This window comes from Rhineura floridana, chromosome 1 (genome assembly GCF_030035675.1).
Source record: "Rhineura floridana isolate rRhiFlo1 chromosome 1, rRhiFlo1.hap2, whole genome shotgun sequence".
Lineage (NCBI taxonomy): Eukaryota > Metazoa > Chordata > Lepidosauria > Squamata > Rhineuridae > Rhineura > Rhineura floridana.
The window spans coordinates 232,379,160-232,385,159 of record NC_084480.1 but is presented as its reverse complement, the minus strand read 5'-3'; the positions used below and the strand labels follow the sequence as shown (position 1 = coordinate 232,385,159).

Genomic DNA, 6,000 nt, shown 5'->3' with positions numbered 1-6,000 from the left:
ACTACACTTCCCAGGATTCTTTAGGAGAAGCCATGACTGTCTAAAGTGGAATAAATGTCTGGTGTGGATGTGGCCAGGGACAGCTTTGCTTTTAATTTGGGTGGGAGACTACATATGCCTGCTGTAGAATAAAAAGTTGGGGAAAACCCTGGAAAACAATGATACCATTCACAGATTTCCTTTTGGAAAGGAAAGGGGCTTCCCCTCTGCCCAGTGCCCACACACCCAAACTTCCTCTTACTTCAATAAAAGAAAAAACTACAGCTGTGTCTGAGTCTGTGTTCCTCAAGTTCGGGCAGGTCAGTTTGACTCAGTCACCACCTCCTCCAACTGGCACCCCCATGACTGAGAGAATGGAAGCGAGTGATGGAACAGGGGAGGACCTTGGAGTCAACCTTTGAGAGCCTTCAAGTCTGTGTTGCCAGAGTTACAGAACCTCCGAGTCGAGACTCAGTCCCTTCAGTCCGAGAATCAGACCTTGTGCCTCCAAGTGACCCAGTTGGGGGCTCAGGTGACCACCTTGCAGCAGGGGCAGGGCCCCATCCCACCAGTGCCAGAGCCTCATATCAAGATTCCTGTGGGGATGCCCTTCCGTTACAGCAGGAAGTTAGAGCAGTTCACCATGTTCATTGCCCAGTGCATGGTCTACATGCGAGTGCGGCAGTTGGAGTTCCCTAATGACTCCTTGAAGGTGAACTTCGTCATCAGTCTCCTAGAGGGAGAGGCTGCTCAGTGGGCCACCCTGCTGTTGCTGCAGAATGACCCTGTGTTGACCTGATATGCTAACAGGGCCGGTTCTAAAGGGCGGCCAGGTTGGGCACTGGCCTGAGGGCCCAGAGCTACAGGAGCCCCTGAGGGACCCCTGAGGGGCTCTCTGCTCCCCTTCTGTGATTTGTGCCCCCCATGCTCCCCACTTACCTGTCAGCCGGCTTTTTAGCATTGCCCTTAATGAAGATGGCAGCCGCAGCGTCCTTAAGGTACTGAAGCTGCTGCCACCATCTTAGTTGATGGCAGAGATGTGCACACACACACACACACACACACACACACACCGGGGGGCCAGGGCAAGCTGATGTCCAAGGGCCCCTGCATGCCTGGAGCTGGCCCTGTATGCTAACTTCATAGAAGCAATGGCGGAGATTTTTCAAGATCCCCAGTAGAAGGTCAGTGTGCCCCAGAAGGCCAGTGTGTAGAAGGCCAACTGGGAACCCTGCTGCAGGGGAAAAACTCTGTTGGGACTTACACTAACACCTTTCATATCCTGGCCCAGGAGATGGATTTTAACGAGTCTGCCTTGATGTAACTATACCATAATGGCCTCAGCAGCAAGATCCTGGATGAGTTGGCATGCACCACGCAACCAAACACCTTCCCAGAGCTTGTCCAGCAGTGCCTGCAGATAGAGAGCTGACTTGAAGATCATTGCCAGGAGTGCAAGGCTGAGTCGACCCAAACCCTGCCTCCCATACCTCTCCCCTGCACCCACTTCTCCCTCAGCATGGGGATCTCAACCCTGTTGGGGGTGGAGCCCATGTAGTTAGAGGGGTGTGGCTGCACCTGATAGAGGTGAAGAAAGAGAAAAAAACATAGAGGGCTGTAGCTATACTGTGGGAAGGTGGGGCACCTTGTCAAGACTTGCCCTCCAAGTCGGAGAAGGCACCGGTGCAGGAAAAGTCAAAATCCCAGCTCTCATAGAGGTCCATGAGCTGGGATCCACTGTAAGCCAGGGACCTCACGGTGGACCTATTCTGCCCAAGTCAGTGCTGCATCTCCCCATCTGCCTGTGCTTGCCCTCAGGCCAAAAGATCCATGTGCACACCATGGTCGATTCGGGGGCGTCCAGTAACTTCATGTACTTGGATTTTGCTAAACACCATGAGATACCTGTCACTAAGCTTAAGCCCCCCCCTTTCCATGGAAACCATAGACGGGCGGCCCCTGACTTCGGAAGCAGTTGCACAGGCAACAGAGTGCTTGTGGGTGGAGCTACCATGGCACATACAGCAACTGTCCTTTTACCTTGCCACCCTGCCCTGCTTTCCAGTGGTACTCAGGATGACTTGGTTGACACAACATGACCCCCTCATTTCGTGGGAAGCCACTGTGACATTCCAGTCAGACTACTGCCAAAAACACTGCCAGCCTACTGAGGTCTTCATGACAGCGGTGGTGGCAGCTGCTCCACCCCAGTCTGAGAAGGTTGCACTGCCCGCCATATACCTGGACCAGCCTTTCCCAACCAGTGTGCCTCCAGATGTTGTTGGACCACAATTCCCATCTTTGCTGACCATTGGCAATGCTGGTTGAGGCTGATGGGAGTTGTGGTCCAACAACATCTGGAGGCACACTGGTTGGGAAAGGCTGACCTGGACTATTGAGACATCTTTAACAAGAAGGAGGTAGACCAGCTACTCTCCCCATAGGCCTTATGACCGTGCCATAGACTTGCTCCCGGGGGCCCAAGTCCCCTCCAGATGTATATACTCCTTGTCAGAGCCCAAGCTGGCAGTGCTACAAGACTTCTTGGAAGCCAACCTGCCGCGGGAATTCATTCGGCCCTCAAAGTCTCCTACTCGGGCTCCTTTAATATTTGTGAACAAAAAATGCAGGGAGTTCTGCCCCTGCTATGATTACCATGAGTTGAATAAGATCACCATCCCCAACAGGTACCCACTCCCCCTCATCAACAAGATGCTGGAACGTCTGTGCACAGTCGAAGTTGAACTTGCGAGGAGCCTACAACCTGTGGATGTATCAGGGAATGGGATGAGCGAAAAACTGCATTTAAGACCTTATATGGCCACTTTGAGTACCTGGTCATGCCATCTGGTCTATCAAACACACCAGCTGTCTTCCAAAATTTTATGAACAACATCTTTCAGGAGTATTTAGATCATTTCCTGATAGTCTATTTAGATGACATCCTTATCCACTCAGACTCCCCCGCACAGCATGAGGCTCATTTGCAAGCGGTGTTGGAGAGATTGAGAGAGCAACTTGTGTATGCCAAGCTGGAGAAATGCGGGTTTGACCTGACCACCCTGGACTTTCTGGGATATGGTATTTCCCCCACTGGAGTGGAGATGGAGCCCAGAAAGGTGCATAACATGCTTTCCTGGCACCCCCCCCAGACCAAGAAGGACTTAAAGTGGTTCTTGGGTTTTGCCAACTATACAGATGCTTTATCACTGCCTTTTCAACAAGACAGCCCATCTAACAGACTATTTAAAAGGGACTGGCCCCTTTTGCTGGACTGAAGAAGCCCAACAGGCATTTGAGAAACTGAAGGTGTTCTCCTTGGAACCCATCCTGCAACCCGCTGACCCCCGCTGACCATTTGCAGTGGAATTGGATGCATCAGATGTAGCCAGAGGAGTGGTTACAACCTGCCCAAAGGATGGGGGAGCTGCTTCTCTGTGCCTACTTCTCCCAAAAGTTATCTAGCTCAGAGCAAAACTACACCATGTGGGAGAAGGAGCTGCTCACCATCTGAGAAGCATTCAAGACCTGGCAAAACCTACTGGAGGGAAACTAGCATGAAGTGGAGGTCCACACAGATCATCAGAACCTCGAGAGCCTGAAAATGGCCCAAAAGTTAAACCAATGGCAAGTGCGCTGGGCACAATTCTTTGCAAGATTTCATTTTCATGTCAACTAATTCCCCAGACACAAAACCGTGGGGCCGATGCCCTATCACACAAGTCAGAATATCAGGACACCTGGCCTGATCCCTCCTTGCACCACATCCTCTCTAAGATATTGTCCTGCCCTACAAATTTGTCAAAATGCAAACACAATTTCAGTTGGTCTTTCATAGTCCAATCCACTTCCTGTGTAGCTTGGAAGAATTTGGTAATGTGTGCCTCTGAGCATACGGTGAGTGGCGGCAACATCTGCAATCAGCCCAAATAACAGAAAAAAGACATGTGCTGTGCTGATCTTGTTTTAGCAGGGAGGAAGCAACATTATTAAGACAGTTGATTTAGTTCAGATAGTCACTTTAAATATGTTTGATTTACTTTGCAGTTTTAGTGAAGTTTTCTGTAGTAAAGCATTTTCTTTTGCTTCTGTTTCTGTGAATATGTGAAGTATAGCAACACTTTGCAACATTAAAAAAACCCCTCCAAAAACAATTGTGGAATAATGGCACTGACTATTGCCACCACACCAAAGAAGACTGGTGACACAGTTATGGTATAATGTTATATTTATTAAAATATAACAAATATTAAGACTTAATAAAATTCAATCCAATTAATCCCATTTTTAACTCCTTTGGGCAGGTGAGGCGCAGACTAACTAGTAGGGAATTCTCCCTCAATCTCAAATCAGGTCAGTCACCTTGGACTGTAACTCCCCACCAAGGATGTGGGAAAAGTCATCCCCCCTTGCTATTGGAGTCAGGTATGTGGTTCCAACTTCCACATCCTGGCCCCACCATACAGGCATTCGCCATGATGCACAAGCCGGTCCCACTAGGACACTCCCCAGATCCGCACCAGACATTAAGCACTGATGGTTCCCTAGGGAGTGCCCTTTCCCAAAATGCCTCAGCCTCCTTACTTTCCCCCCAAAAAACCTCACCTGCCCGAATTCCACACCAGCCAAAGCAGAACAACCCGAACCACTCCCAGAAAGCCAGTCGGATCGACCCAAGTAGTATGGAGTAGGCAAAACCAAAGGGATTCCCCCCCCAAAATTCCTACTCAGCCCCATTGGCGACTAGCAAAGCCCATACTGATGAGGGAGGGAGGGAGGGTGCCGCAAGGCAAAAAGGCAGGTCTTCCAGGGAGGAGTGGTCTTATATACCCGCTGATCCCTGTCTCCTAATTGGCCCTAACAACAACACCTGACCCCCTTTGCTTTCTTTGCGAAACTTCCCGAGCCTTCTTCTCAATATGAGTGGTGGCAAACATGCCCCCTCAAAGCGGGAACGCTATTCTGCAGAATAGTTTCCAATGGACATGAAGAGTGTCTAAGTTTGCACAAGACAAAACAGTGGGAGGTGAAATATATTCTAGCAAAATTCTAGGTGTGCTCTATGTCTTTAATTGACCATGTCTATCTTTCCTTAAGTGGAGTGGTTTAAGCATAGCAGGCTGAAGACAACCATCTTGGGCAGGCCAAGTTTGTTTTCTCCAACAGCTAGAGTCATTGCTTAAGTAGCAACATATTATAATCTGTCTGATTTTACATCAAACTGCAGTTTCAGATTCAACTGTTAATGCACCCAAAATAGAAACTGAACATAACCTCCAATTTGAAACACAAAAGGTTGTCTTCACCATCATATGACATTGACCAATAAAAAAGGCTTTTAAATTAATAAAAATAATTTTGACACAGATTTCTAGGATGAATAATGAGAGAAATATAATTTTCTAGGTTAGATTGTCTGTAGAAACATTAGTAACACAGGAAAAAAGCAAAGTAAGAACACCAACAAACATACAAAAATGTAATTCTCCATCTTTGGAGATGGCAGTTGTTGTCACTCCTCACCATATGCTCAGAAGCACGTGTTACCAAATTCTTCCAAGCTACACAGGAAGTGGATTGGACTGTGATGACCAATACAAATTGTGTTTGCAATTTTACAGATTTGTAGGGCAGTATAATATCCAGACAGGAGGTCAGGTCTCCTGCTCCCCTGGTGCATTCACTATAGCTGCTCAATTTCCCTGCTTTTTAAAGTTTGATAAAAATATCTGTTGGCTACAGGTACATTGTTAAACCGCAAGGTTTTTCTTGCCTGTTAGTGAATACATATGTGTTCGTTACAGTTCTTTAAAGTGGACAGGATAAACTTATAAAATAAAAACAAATTGAGTTGGCTCTTGACTAGCTTTTGAAATGATGATGTGGCAGTAGTCCAGAATTACCAAATGTTCAGTTATAGAATCTTTAGGACTACCACACAGTCTATTCCAATAGTTGATCTCATGCTTTATCTTTCCAAATCCAAAGATGTCACCAACTGCAGATGATTATTGTGACTAT

The 6,000-nt window shown here is 47.6% G+C and overlaps 1 pseudogene; it reads left to right on the top strand.

Moving 5' to 3' along the window:
• Window positions 1-366: 366 nt before the first annotated feature.
• LOC133377284 (protein regulator of cytokinesis 1-like) overlaps window positions 367-6,000 on the top strand; it is a 149,152-nt pseudogene continuing 143,518 nt past the window's right edge.